The 15,432-nt window shown below is 34.0% G+C and overlaps 1 protein-coding gene across 2 annotated transcripts in view; it reads left to right on the forward strand.

The window, feature by feature from the left end:
* The window catches only part of HS3ST5 (heparan sulfate-glucosamine 3-sulfotransferase 5), a 276,493-nt gene that overhangs the window by 113,051 nt on the left and 148,010 nt on the right, over window positions 1-15,432 (forward strand). For both annotated transcript variants that reach the window (XM_079148058.1, XM_079148059.1), the window contains exon 2: window positions 10,389-10,566. The gene's annotated coding sequence lies outside the window, so the exon portion shown is untranslated. The remainder of the gene's footprint in view (window positions 1-10,388; window positions 10,567-15,432) is intronic.

Here is a 15,432-nt window from a genome sequence, read left to right on the forward strand (position 1 = left end):
AAGCAATTATTGTCTATTGAAGTTGCAGATAAAGCACCCTGGCAAGAATAGGGAGATAAGGTATTTTCTTTGTAGTCTTAAAAAAAAAAAATTCTGATGTTTCTTTAAATACATAAACATAGCTTCAAGAACTATATGAGCTTTCTTTTAAAAGCTATGAATCACCTTTTGATTTCTTTTTTTCTTTTTAAATCCTGTTCTGCTTATTGCATGCCTTTTCAGTGGTGATTCATTGCTTTGATTGTTTAGCCCACTGATATCAAAACTACTTTAGGCAAACGCACTCATGTTTCATTGTTCCTTGGGCTACAGGGCGGGTCCCAGGAAGGCTTTTGGAATAACATTCTCAGTGAACCCAGAGCAACCCTGATTTTTCATCTCTCATATAATCAATATTTGCCTCTGAACAGTAAACAATTTAAGTGGTTTGGGGGTCTACAGTATAGACAGCCTACTGGATTTTAAAAATCTGAGATGCTGTTTTCACAAGAAATTACTGAAAACTACAGCTATGACTCTGTGTTTTCATACTAGACACTTTAGAAAATGACTATAATTACACAGAGAAGAGAGTCCAGATTACATGGTGGGCTTTTTTACACTTTAATTACAAAAATATATTTGTGCATCTACTTCAGTTTTTCATGAAGGATTTAAACTACAACAGCAACACGGGTCTTGTGTTTAGCAACAATGGATGGTTCAGAGTCAACCATTCTCAACGACGTTGTTTTTGCTACCATTAGAGGTAGAACAGATACCTCCCTCCCCTCCCAGCACCTGACATTCTGGAGTTTGGGTCATCTCATTCCATTGAGATGTTTTCAGATGGAGATTAAAAATAAATTGAGAAGAGTGAAGCAGTAGTAGAACTAATGATAGATTAGTGCTTTATGAATTGGTGCTTTTTGAATGAAAGAAAAACAGTGATGAGGCAAAAACATCAGTAGGTGGAGGGGCACCTCTTCCTCCTGGGGTCAGGAAGTGTGCAGGGAACTTTGATTATGATATAATAGAAAGATTGGCATTAGAAATCTCCTCATCGACTGGATGGCCCTGTGAATAGGGAGTGACTCTGCTGATCAAGTCGCATAGTGAATAATGAGCAGGGTAGCGGGCAGAATAAACAGGAAGGGTGTGTGGAGGCTTGTGTATAAAAGCTTACGAAATGACTTAAAACAGTTTAAGCTGAAGTCATTAAATAAAGTGTTGCTTAAAAATTAAGAATTTTATGTCACCATGGCTTAGTGAAAGGAAGACACACTCCTCATAAGTTATACTCCAGGTATGTATAACATGTCAAAATACACTGTACTGTTGTGTATGCCTAAAAAGAACGAATTTAAAAAACATAAATAAAAGTAGAACACACCATAAATACCCACTGGTGAACACATGAAGGGATGTTATTTAATTAAACAAATTTTACCGACTGTAAATTAACCTATTTCTGGATATGAAGAAAGGAGGATCTAAGAATTAGTCCTTCAGATACAATCTGTGCCCTGTCTTCATGAGGTTGGTTACTCCTGTTCTTGCTGCCGGTCTCAGAGCTCAGATGCAGCTCCAGCCAATGGCAGGAAAGTGACAAGAGCTAAATATAGGCAGCCTAATAGAAGCATAGTTCTCACGTCCTAGTTTTGAACTACAACTCCAGCCTTTTAACTGTGGCCTGACAGAGAAGTACAAGAAAAAGGAGATAGAGTTTTAATCCTAATATGCTTATATGAACAGACTGTGGAGCAGCAGGGCTCTTTTCAATACATCTTGTTAACCGAAAATTAATGACAACAGAATCTAAATCAAGGAGCATTGTTTTTTCACATGTTCATTGAGAACATGAATACTTTGCAAAAGGAAGTCACTCAAGAAAGGAAAAAAAACTCAGATTTGAAGATTACCCTTGAAAGCTTACCTATGACTTCTTTTTATAATCTTAATTCTGATTGCCTTTGACATTTCTGAATTTCCAGTGAATAAAGTATTACAAAAAGAAAAGCATGATATGTGTCTTTGAAGAGCTCTCATGTCTAACAATGGAACAAGTTAAAACATATTTTAAAATAAATGCACAACTGATGATTACACATTCGAAACAGACATCCAACCTAGATTTCATTTATAATTCAGCAAAGCCGTGATACAGAGGAGCACTAGCAAAAGATAAAGTTGAAAAAAGACATTGTATGGAAAAATCTATTTGCAAATACAGAGAGAAAAAACTTGGACCTTTTCTTCAAAGTATAGGTCATCTAGCCAGAAAATGCAATGTTATTTACAACAGTCCTCTTCTCATGATTTCTTTAAGCTCACTCTACTTATTTAAATTCTTTTTCTTTTTTAAAATTTCTTGCATAGTGGAAGAGGGGTCATCTAGCTAAATGAAAAAAGAACTATACCAAGGCCAATTCTCTACACTGAGGTTCTTCTCTTTGTCCAAACTATCAGAAGCTCTGCAGTCCTGTGTTTGTGTGATCCACAGAAACACTATTAAGCAAATTCTGGACCAAGCTCTAGCAAAGCAAAAGCTACCAACATTTTGCTAGGAAAATTCTTTCCCAATATTAAGATCAATATAAGATCTACATTCAGTCATGGGAAAGTTTTACTCATTCAATAAATAATTGAGCAATTTCTTCATCAAAACAGATTTTTGCCTCCTTTAATTAGACCAACCCTCAACATTTCTATAGCAGTGAACTTTGTGTTGTCATTATATGATTATCATTTTGTATTTGTATTTTTATATTAAAAGCAGAGTTTTTATAAACTTGAAATTCTTAATTATTTTATTTAAGTAAACACTCAATAACATTTTTATTAAATATTGATAGGCAGCTACAATATTGCTTTTAGAGGGTTTATATTCTGACAGTGCTTATATGTGTTTCTCTGCTTCTCTTTATCTCGTCTGTTAATTAATACTTTATTTGATTTACAGAAGGGTGCCAGGGATTTTTTTTTTAGTTGAAAACATAGTTCTCACTTATGTAGAAAACTACTGTCAGAGGAGAAATGAGAGTGCATATTAATGATAAACTTTGCCTTGGGTGTATGGGCATGCATACGCATATTGCATATACAGGAACTTTACCAAGAATTTCAGAATTATACACTCTAGGCATTAAAGATGCTGGAGAACATAGGTTCAGTGAATCTCAACCAGGATGAACATTAAAATCACCTGTGCAACTTCTGAAGCTTAGTTTCTCTACATCACATAAATTCAATCAGAATTTTGAGTATGTAACCCAAACATTGGTGTGTCTTTCTTTGTTCATTTTAAGCCCAGAAATAGTTTCAAGTGAAAGGTTTAAAAACTTCTGACTTAGTCCAACATCTTTTTAAATGAATGGATAATGTAAGGCTCCTTCAGGAAGAGATTTATTTCGGTCCATTGGAGAACCTGGATTGGTAGTCATATCACCTGGCCCAAACCAGAGCTATTTTTAAAACAATCAAGTATTCATATACTGTTTTATTTTTCATATCTTGAACTTTCCATTGATGAAATCATTAACAGAAAGAACCATGCATCTTTTTCTTTTTGTAAATGTTTCTTTGTACTACAGAATTGCTGCTATGCAGTAAGTATAAAGTAATGCATGAATTTCCTGCACTTCCCAGGATGTTTTACCTCCTTGCCTTCTACTATAAATAAGCAAATCTTTGATTATCATAAAGGGCTTTTGAAACATATTTATAACTTGGATTTTATATAAAACAAGTAGCTATCTTAAGTCATTTTACCATATGTGAACCCACTTTTAAAGACATCCTATAAACTATGTGTAACTCACTTTCTCAGAAACATTCCGAGAAGGCAGCACCAATAACATGGGCCCTGAGCCAGCAGTACTGAAGATATAGTTAAACATTTTCCTGTTCTTTGACATCTATCTTTTATGTGTGTGTGAATCTGTTGAGCCCATCAAAGTCTAAAATATTTCAATTCAGCATAAAATTGCTGTACCAATTGTTATATGGCATATGTTTTATCTTGTGGAGAGATGGAAAAGCATATCTAAATGCATCATGCCTATGCTTAGAAGTAATGCAAATCTTCTGTCTTGCCTATGCCAGAAATAAATGAAAATGATAGAAGATAAAGGTTAGGAACATTTTTCTCTTTTGCACTCATGCAAAATGTTGTGTGAAGTGATCATCGTCATGCATTAAGCATCCACTGTAAGCCAAACATTCTGTTACAGGCACAGCCATGTAGAAGACATAGTCCTTGTACTCAGAATACTCCCACAGAAAGAGAAAAATTCAACCATGATCCATCAAAATAAACAAATATGCTTTAGAATAGTTAGGAGTAAAGAATAAACACTCAAATTTAAAAATGCTCAAAAGGATATTTTATGAATTATGAATAGGGCTATATACATTCACACAATTCTTACAACTAATTATAAGAATTCAATAAGGATTAATTTACCTAATTGCACAGTGTCTTCTCCCCAGAGGGCCTCTTTCTGGCCTGGCACTCACTGTTTAATAATCATGGATGTTGTGAGGATAAACCACCCAATGAGAAATCTGTGGAATCATCTGAATAAGTGACTTCTTCAGTCACCAAGAGGATATAGGATCCTGATCAACACAAGTGACTTCTGACTCTAAGATTTTCTCTTCATTCTCAAAACCATGTTGGTCAAACCATGTTCTACAGGTCTCAGATTCTATGCAAGAATTGGTTTGTGGGAGACAGATCCTCACAGAAAACACATGCACACAGGAAAGAAATCACACCACGACACATCTTCCCTCTACAAATTTAGTTTCTGTAGCTATCTTCCAGTCCTGTCTCCTTGTAATGACCTTATTTTCAGATTTCCTTAATGGAATATTGAGTTTCCAAGCTCCTCAGTCTCTCACTGGTGGAGAGAAGGCTGATCATCTAAGGGTGATTATGAATATGTAGTTTTCACTTGTTCAGTTCTCATCAATAACATTTCTGTTTCCTTGGGAAGGTTTCAAAATTTCAAGGGTAAACCATTTGACCCAGCTATCCCACTCCTTGGCCTATACCCAAAGGACTTAAAATCAGCATACTACAGAGATACAGCCACATCAATGTTCATAGCTGCTCAATTCACAAAAGCCAGATGTGGAACCAACCTAGATGTCCTTCAATTGATAAGTGGATAAAGAAACTGTGGTATATATATACAATGGAATATTACTCTGCCATAAAGAACGATAAAATTATGGCGTTTGCAGGCAAATGGATGAAATTGGAGACCATCATGCTAAGTGAGATAAGCCAATCTCAAAAAACTAAAGGACGAATGATCTCGCTGATAAGTCGATGATGACACATAAGGGGGAGGGTGGGAGGAGTTAGTGTTAGGGTTAGGGTTAGGGTTAGGGAGGGAGCACGAATGGAGGAAGAAAGGACTGTTTAGAGGGAAAAGAAGGGTGGGAGGGGTGGGGGGGAAGGGAAAAAATAATAGAATGAATCAAACAACATTACCATATGTAAATTTATGATTATACAAATGGTATGCCTTTAACCCATGTACAAACAGACAAACAACATGTATCCCATTTGTTTACAATAAAAAAAAATTTCAAGGGTAAGTTTACTTTTTATCAGTATAATTGTCATAGCTGTTTAACATCTTTGAAGAATTAGACTTAGCCAAAAGGAAAAAAAATTCTTCTTCATTACCAGAACCCAGGGCCTTGAGCCTGCTAGTCAAGCACTCTACTACTGAACTATACCCCCAACTCAGCCAAAAAAAAAAAAAAAAAAAAAGGAAAGTTTACATTTGTATTCAATTTTGAGAGGTATACCTATACAAAGTAGACATAAATAGGCAGTCTCATACTCTTATCAAAATTATCCACTTTTAAAATAATATTAAAGGTTTATACTATAACTATAGAACATATATCAATTTTTGTTGAGAACAAACCCAATTCTGTCAATAGATTCAGAAGTTAATAAATTTTAAAAACTGTTTACCAAGTGAAATACCCTACAGGTGAAAATCAGTCATTCCCCTATAGGAAAAAAACATGTATAAAGTAGTACAGCATGAGAATCTGTTCTCCCATCATCCAGTTAAGTACTCTTCCACTTTGTATATGTGTATATGTGTGTGTGTGTGTGTGTGAGAGAGAGAGAGAGAGAGAGAGAGAGAGAGATAATATGAACAAATAAACAGTGCCACTTCAGCCTACCTGTCAGAATTTAAGTTATGGGGAAATGAACTCATGACTAACATCCTAGTGGATTTTCTTATTTTGCTTGAAAATCAATTGAGTATTAAAATCATGACTCACTGGTTTCCTAAAATATCTGTTAGTACTCTGGGGGGGAAAGTGTGAAATAGCCTGCTCTCTGCTATTTTTAAGAGAAGTATTTTTAGTCATTTTCAGAATGCATTTCACAGAGGATGATTTCTTTTTATCTTTACTTTCCTTCTATTTTTTTTTTAATTTTACAAACTCCCCAAAAGATTCAATACCCTAAGAAAACTAGAAAGTATTTATAACTGAACAACAGTCTATGGAAAACCCAAAGGCAATTATTTTATGTATAAATGTGTCTTAGGCAATTTCAACTTGTTTTTAAGAACCAAAAGATGAAGCTTGCTCAAGAATATTGTAGGAGTATAAAATTTACATTCTCTATTCTTTTATTTCCTGGTTTCTCAATTTCTGGATCTCTTCTATCCTAATCCTGTCTACCTTTTTCCAGTTTGGAAACCATTATCTAGCCACAGCTAACGTGGAAGCCCTGGAGGACCACATATGTCTGGTCCTCCTGTGTAGCATAGCATGCTCCCGTCCCACTGTCAGCTTGTTTGTAGGTTCCCTGTGCTCTCAGACTCCCTTAGAAAATATCCCTCCTATTTGGAAGGTATAATATCTAGGAATTAATTTGTATTTGGAATAACTATTTTCCAAAAGTAATCAGTCCCTGCTCAGAAAGTCTTTAGTTGTTAGCTGTTAAACCTACTAAATTGCTGCTCCTATTTTGAGTATAAGTCATTTCTAAAGAGAAATGTAAAATATTTGAAAATATGACAGTGGCAATAACAAATGTCATGCATGAGTATTTGTTCATCTACCATTCCTCTGTGTGAGGGTTCTTCATATCATGCACAATAGCTCCTTTATAATTAATCTGTGTAAATTGTGAAGAATTGCGATTAGACACCTAGATCCTTTTTCCCCCCATTTTTGACAGCAATAATATATCTCCCTTTGTTTATTTCCAATCTTTGAAAAATTATAACTTAATCATTGAAAAAAGAAAATGAACTTCAATTTTTTAAAAAGGAATAGAACTGAATTATCAGTATCAGTAAAGTCAAATACCAATACACCTGAACCCCTGTTACTTGCATAGCATTCTGCTATAGGGTACAAAAGGATATATAAGACATTTCTTGCCTTCAATATGTTTATAAGTAATTCAGAAAACAAAATATAAAGGGAAAATTAATAACACAAGGCAGTTCATGAGTTATTGAAAAGCAATCGTTCATTCATTCAACAAATATTTATTGAGTGCCTTGTATGTATTTTAAGCATGCTGCTAAATGCTGTATATTTAAAATTGAGTTAAATGAAACTGTCCTTATCATCTAAAGCAATGAGGCTGAAAAGTCATGGAAGGTTTGGATGATGTCAGACCACAAAAAAGTGTGGTTTGTATCTTGAGACCAATGGGAATGCATTCAAGGTTTTTCAACAAGGAATTGACAGTGATTCATTTTGTGTTTTTAAAAGATCACTGTAGATCCCATGAGGAAAATATAATGCACAGGGAAAATGTATAATGGGAGACTGAAAGAAGTTCTACTATATTCTGAGCAACAGATATAGTCTTAGTGGTGGTGTTTTAAGAGAAAGAAGGAAGAGATGTTATAGAGAGAAAGGGTCAAAGTGGAGATCTGAAAATTATTCAGGAAGTAAAATCAAAAGGGTTTGAGATTAGATACTGGGCCTCAGGGAGAAAAGAAGGTCAGATCTACTCTGATTCATTTTTAAAAGTTTGAAGCTAATTTGGTTGTTAACTTTTCCAATTGATAGCTGATGGTGCTATTTATAAGAATATGAAGGGAGGGTGTGTTTAAGGATTTATAGGTTTAGTTATGGACAAATTCAGTTTGAAGAATCCTCAAAACATCCAACTTGAGATGTCATCTAGATGTCATCTAGTTAGAAATGACTGGAGACATGAGGAAACATATTAAGCTAAGGATAAGATTTGAGAGTCATCAAATGATATCATTATAGACCTTGATGAACTCTCTTATTCACATATACAGTGGATAACATAGTGATTTAGATTAGTGTTATCTCATTATGAATTATAAGGATCTGAAAATGTTTCCTGAGAGGAAAGCTGAGTCATTATAAATAAATGAATAAATAAATAGAAAAAGATGGAATATGAATAAGAAGGCAGATGGTTAAAAATGAATGAAATGTTATTACTGTTGTTTTGTTTGTTTGGGGTTTTTTGTTGTTTAGTTGCTGGAAATTGAACCCAGATCCTCACTCATGCTGAACTACATACATCCCCAGACATTTTTAATTTTATTTTGAAACAGGGTGCCTAGAACTGTCAACCTTCAAGTAGCTGGGATTACGTGGGTGTGCCACAGCACCCAGCAGCTCTTGTGTTTTGAACAGAAGAAGGAGATGGTGAAACCAATGTATTAAGAAGTCTTAAGGCAATTACAGGACATTTTGCAGTGTTTAGGAAAATAAAAAAGAATCTATTAAAGAGTCTAAGACAATAGACTAGGAAAAAGAGCCTGGGGTACAACTGGGGAAGAAATGTTAATGAAGCAACAGGTATGGAAAGCATTTTATAGAAAAGAAGCCAGGATGCAGCAAGATAATAACAAAAAACTCTGGGGTGAAATTCCAATCTCTTCAACTGAGATTTCAACTAATGTGATAGTTTGGCACCAAGGTAAAGATGAGATTCTGCCTCCCTCTGGGTCTTAACACTGGACCCTCTTATCCAAACCTACCCTGACCTGGGCTTTTCACTCCATTTTGTTCTAATGAGTTACCAATACCTCATGTCTCATTATTCTGCATGTACACAACTTTTTGGGGAGTCAAATTGAAGGCACGTTCCTACCTCTGTCAGGTAAAGGCTGTTCTTGACTCTACAGAAGGAGAACTTTCCTTATTGCAGATTACATGCTAAGGAGTTAAAAGACAGAAGCCATGATAATCTTTGTAGTGACACTTGCTTTTTAGAAAAATTTTTGAGTTTCTGTCAACCAGCAAATCTTCCATCAGCAAAAAATAGAAAACCAAGTGGTTTAATTCCAGTAGAGTTCCCAGGTTACTGGTGTTGGTTTAGCTGCTTATCAATAATCGGGTCTGTAGCTTTGTTTCTCTAAATATTTACTGCATTTTATATCACAATGACAAGACAGCTTCTCTACTTGTGGAAGAGAAAAGAAGAAGGCATCTTTCTGTTTGTCCAAAACCAGTATTATGTCAGAATTTCTTCCCAGCATACTTCATATAACTTATGGGCCACAATATGATCACTTTGACGGCTGTGAGACACAGCAAGGAAGAAGACAGATAGGAATGGTGTTGGGCTGATCAGGTGATAGGGTCTTCCATGAGAAATACTGTCATTTAGTGTATTCTGTGCTTGTGTGTGTAGTACATTTGTGTCAATTTATATTTGACATTTTTATTTATCTCTACATTTTGCTTTCTTTCTACTCTTTAGGAAAATACTTGCATGATTGAATACCAATTTTAAAAATAGAGATGTTTTATTTTCCTTTTTCTATTAACCACTAGCAAATTTCAGCTTAATTCATTCAGGAAAGATGCTAGAATTCCAGTTTCCCTGAGTAGGTCACACATCCTGAGTACAAAGAATATTATTCTTATTTATGCTTAATTATCTTGGCAAACATTACCCATGTGAAAGAGAATATAGCAAAACTACCAAATGATTCCACAGGGATTTAGTATAGTATACTATTTTATCTTTTACAGGTTATGATAGTTTCATGTAAAGACATATTTCCAAGAGACCTCATCAACCTTAACTTAGAGAGAAATTCAGCACGAAAATACAGCACCTGCATATCAAAAATAAAATAAGTAATTATACCGCTTGATGCAATATTTGGAAAAAAATAGTCAATTAAAGCAATAGGAATTCTACCAGAATTCTCTGCAGGCAGTATCATCATGCAATTCTGACTTCATAATGACATGAAATTTTAAATGACAACTGTGCTAAATCAGGGCGCAGCAAACCCAGGCCAGGTTTAAATTTAGTAGCAGTGCTTGTTTACTGAAAATAACCTTCTCCATGGATGATTCTCTATGAATTACAGGTGACCCACTGTTGGTTTTTCTGTTCTGTTTAGAGATAATCAGCTTAAGCATTGGTGGCTGCTCTTCTCAACGGAATTTCTAGTGTCCACCTCAGGAGTCTCTTTGGTCGATCTTAACACCCTTGGAAAGTGGAGAATCCACCACATTTATTCTTTTTGAAAGTTTCCATCGAATGTTCAAAACTTTCTGGATGAGCATAAGGATTTGAAGGTAAGTAAATTTGGGAGGTAACTCGCATACTTGTGTAACTTTACATCAAAAGTGAAAAATATATTTTTAAAAAACATATGAAAGTTAAAAGCAGCTATTAAGTGTAAGAAATACATCTGCCTATGTGCAGTTCTATAGCAAAAAGAGAAAATTAATGAAATATAATGTTTAAATTGCTGAATGTCAACTAAATGTAAGAAGGCACAGTAGAAATCATGGTATCCAATAATCATTAACACTAAAAAGCATGACGTACAGTGGTTCTCAAACTTTAATGTGCCAAAGTATCACATGAAGGTGAGAGAAAGGACTTTAACATGCTAACTCCTGGGTATATTTCATGGAAACTTTAATTCACTAGGGTCGAATTATGGCCCAGGAGTCTGCATTTCTATAGCTACTTAGCCCTCAGTGACTGGTGCAGAGGGTCTTGGACCTTGAAGAAACAATGAAATTGGAATTCAGAATAACGTATTTTTCATTTTTAAACTTTATGTTAAATTGGGCTTTATGGTATTTTTTTTTTCCTTAAGTCAGGAGAATAAATAAGGAAGGAATGATTTTAGCATGGAGGCACTAAATTAGTGCTTCCTTTAAACCCCCTAATTTGAAATATTTTCTTTAATATTTCCTCCTTTTTTACATTTGAGAACCAGATTAACTCGTTTTTATTATTTTATATTCATTTTTATTGGTGCCTTATAATTATACATAATAGAAGGATTCATCATGCCCTATTCACACATGCACATAGTATAGTATCATTCCCTAAACTTACTTTTCCCTTCTCTCCTCCCTCCCCTGATTTGCTTGGTCTAGTCTGCTGATGTCCCTTCTATTATAATGATTATTTTAATTAGTGCATTATCGTATATATAATGGGATTCATTGTGGTATATTTGTACATGGACTTAGCCTAGTTTGGTAGATTTCATTCCCAGTACTTCTCCATGCCCTCCCTAATGCCTCCTTCTCCATCCCTTCCTCTATTCTATTGGTCTCCCTTCTATCTTCATGAGAGTCTTTTCTAAAAAAATTTATTATTCTCTTTTACAATTCAATATGAGGAGCTCATTCCCAGGTGGCCCTGTCATTCTTTCAGAGTAATAGCCCTGGTGTTGTTCTCCTTAGGTGTCACTCCATCCTGTGTAATGTTTTGATTATTTAGATATTTAGGATTACTGGATATAATTATAAGAAATGTCTGGAAGATAAAAAACGGTGAGTTATTGCCAAAGTTGCCTGAACATTTTTGCATTTTGAAAATTGCATCTTCTTCTCTTCATTTTGAAAACTCAGGTTTAGACTTGAAAAGAGCAGTTATGCTTAACACATCTATCATTACTTTTTATTCTTTTGTAGATAAGAACTTATAAATTATATATTTATGACCAGTTACAGGAACCTTCAGTGAATATCACTTTATTGTATTTCCACTTCCTATATCTCATTTAGCAATTTTTTTTTCACTGGCGTTTATAATTATGGTGAAAACAGTGATTAGTTAGTGGGGGCACATTCAGATTTTAAATTGTGGTGATTCCTTAAATGTTCAATATGATATTATTTTATAGTTAAGAATGACATTTTTAATGAAAATCCTCTTATTGAATTTCAGGCTTAATGACATTTTCCTTTCTCTTTCTGTCAGTCTTTGTGTGCAGTTTTTCACATTGTGTCAAATTGCTTGGCCATAAACTATGAAAGGCAAAAATAAATCCCTTCATCAGAAATAAGTATATCTTTATAGTGTCAATTAGGTACACATGTTAGCTATTAGTATTGCACATAAAAAACTGAATATAGTCATAAGCATAAAATAAGGTAGAGTTTTTGTTAAGTAATAAAAAACTAAATATTTACAGACTTATATTAACTATAATAGTTTCACATGTATTTGTTATCAGAATTGTTCTCAATAGCATGATTATCACATCTGAACATAAAATTCTAAAATTTGTAGTACACATCATAAAATCCTAAAGTTTATATAACATAAGTTTAGGTTCATGAAATAAGAATTAATAAAAGTTTTAGTGAAAATCTTCCATAATATTTCAATTTCAGAAAAGCATAGAAATTACTTTTGCTGTTTCTACCCTCTGTCTCTCTGTATCTCTCTCTCACAGATATTCTCTATCTCTCTCTTCATTTCCTTTTTCTATCTTTCTTTAATTTTTTCCTTGCAGAGGAGCAGGTGGAGAGAGAGTAGAATTGTGTCCTCAAGTGGGTCATGTTCATTATTACTGGAGTATTTATCAGACTGTGTTTTTAAATTGTGGTTCCCTAAAGAAAACTTAACAACAGTTCCAGGGATCTTGAGTGAGGAGGCAGTTTAAATATGCAGCAAATAAAGTTTACAATATATTACAGAAACTTTATAGAATCATAGAAGCATAAAATTTTAGAGTCATTAAAGGTCATTGAAGTCTTGTAGTCTGAACCCCTCATATATGATGCCATTCTTTTCTCCTTCAAACTTGTCATAGGAAAGTATCATACAAAGAACAGTGTACATACAATCCAGTCAGATATGAATGAACAAAGAAATTTAAGCAAGTGTTTTGCAGTAATGATTTCTTGGTTAGGGATGGTAAGAGGAAATTTTCCTTTGAGATCTTACTTAAATATATGAAGAAAATACCTACATACTTATAAATGTAATTGAATTTAAAATTGTTAGTTATTTTAGTTATCATTAATCTAGAAATGAAAATAGCAAGTTTAGCTTTAATTCAGGCTGGGTCAACTTTATCTAGAAATCTGATATTTAGAGAGAAAAAGGACCAAAAGTAAGACAACTTTAAAAGAGGAGAGTCATCTCGGACCATCAGCATAAGGAAAAGTATACTTAAATATCTAAGAAGCTATTGGGAGCTTTTGTGTTACTATAAAATTGAATAATAATAAAATCTGCAAATTGTACAAAAATTTTAAAATTTGTTTATTGTTCTCAATTTGATTTGGGAACTATTAAAATTTGTTTAGTAAAAGTATAATGACTGAGAAATATTCACAGTATATATGAATGCATAGAAGAAGCTACAAAAGCACATTGTGCTATAACTGTTTTTATTTAAAACAAGCTAGAGATAAAAAGGGAGAAAATTGAAAGGAATCAAATATTATTTAATCACAATATTGATGGTTATCCTGAATTGATAAAATTATGGTTGAGTTTTTAATTTCCTCTCAGACTTTATAAACCTTTTTTTTCATAAAGTGTGAATTATTTATTTGTTTGTTTGTTTGTTTTTAGAACCAGGAATTGAACCTAGGAATGCTTAACCACTGAACCACATCCCCAGCCCCTTTTATTTTTTATTTATTTTGAGACAGGATCTAAGTTGCTTAGGGCCTCGTTAATGAGGCTGCTTTTGAACTTGTGATCCTCCTGTCTCAGCCTCCTGAGCTATTGGGATTACAGGTGTACACCACTGTGCTTGACCTAAACTATGTATTCTTAAATTAACTTTAAAATATTAATGAACACCTGGAAAAATATTCAGTTATCTGGAAAATTTACTTCTTAGAACTATAAGGGAGTCCTACTACTAGTTGTTTAAATCACCTAACAGCAAGGCTCCCTTGCATCTTACATTAATCTCACCTGAGTAAGAGAATAGTACTTCCAGTTGGAGCAAAATAATTTTTAGCTATGATGTTTTATTTGTGGACTATTGCAGTAGACCAAAGTTTTCTGTTTCCCTCTTCATTAAACACGGATAATTTTAAATTATAGCAACTTGTTCTTTGGAAATAAGGAACATGTTTAGTTCATGTATCTGATAATCCCAATGTACTTTAAAAAATTTTCTAACCATAATATTTTGTTCCATTTAGAAGATAATTTCATATGTTTGGTTGTGTTAGTGTTATGTCTTTATTCTTTAAATCTCTAATGTAACATACAGTTAGTCTCACCATTATTACTACCAGCTGTGGTTGGCCTATGATTTTGTTCATTCTGTCTGATTCCAAAGTAATTAGCTCTTTAGTTTAATGACAATATTTGTTAATGGGTTTTTAGGGCCAGATTCTGCTGTTTGAGAGTGGGCGGTATATTTGAAGATAGAATCTGGCCCTTATGTTTTAAGCATAAGCTGTCTATTTTTATTTCAAAATGATGGTTTAGAGCGTTTGAGGTAGGAAAGCTAAATCTGCATTTTCTGAAGTTTCTCATTTTCAAGAAACAGAAAATAAAAGCGACAATTTATGTATTTAACAGCAAACCCACTGAAAGTTCTCTGATTCAGCTATCCCAAGTGTGTCATTCCATAGTTGGAATATGGAATGAAATGATAATTATCAGACACTAGGTACATTTTTTATGTGGTGGGACATAAACTGAGTCCTTTAAGTGCAGAGAAACACTTTTTGATTTTATGTTTTTGGAAGTCCTAGTGCAGTGGGAAAAAACCTTGTCTGGAAATCACTGCATTCTCAGTCTGACTCAGCTAGCTGATGGTATCTTGACCTTGAGGAAATCTCTTTACCTTTCTCCCTGTCCCTCAGTCTCTTCAACCTTGGTTGAGACCTTTGCACCAGATGATCCCAGTGGTCCCCTCTAGCCATGAAATGAGAACTCTAACTTGCTTCAAAAGGGAGCTGTGTGGAATGCGCAGGGATGGTAAGGAGACTGCAATGACTTGCACTAACTGAAAAAACAAAGTGTTAAGTCTACTGGTAGGTACTTTGGAAATATTTTGGCCTTCTTCAGTGACTTGTTTAAACTTTTTTTTTTAACAACTTGTTATTTTATCTTGGAAGAGAAAAATATTTAAAAGATTTATACAGAAAAAAACTACAGATTAATTAAAAGTTTTCAAGAAGACACATTTTGTCAAAACTTAAAGAGTTGAGACA

The sequence above is a fragment of the Sciurus vulgaris genome (genome assembly GCF_902686455.1).
Source record: "Sciurus vulgaris genome assembly, chromosome: 7".
Lineage (NCBI taxonomy): Eukaryota > Metazoa > Chordata > Mammalia > Rodentia > Sciuridae > Sciurus > Sciurus vulgaris.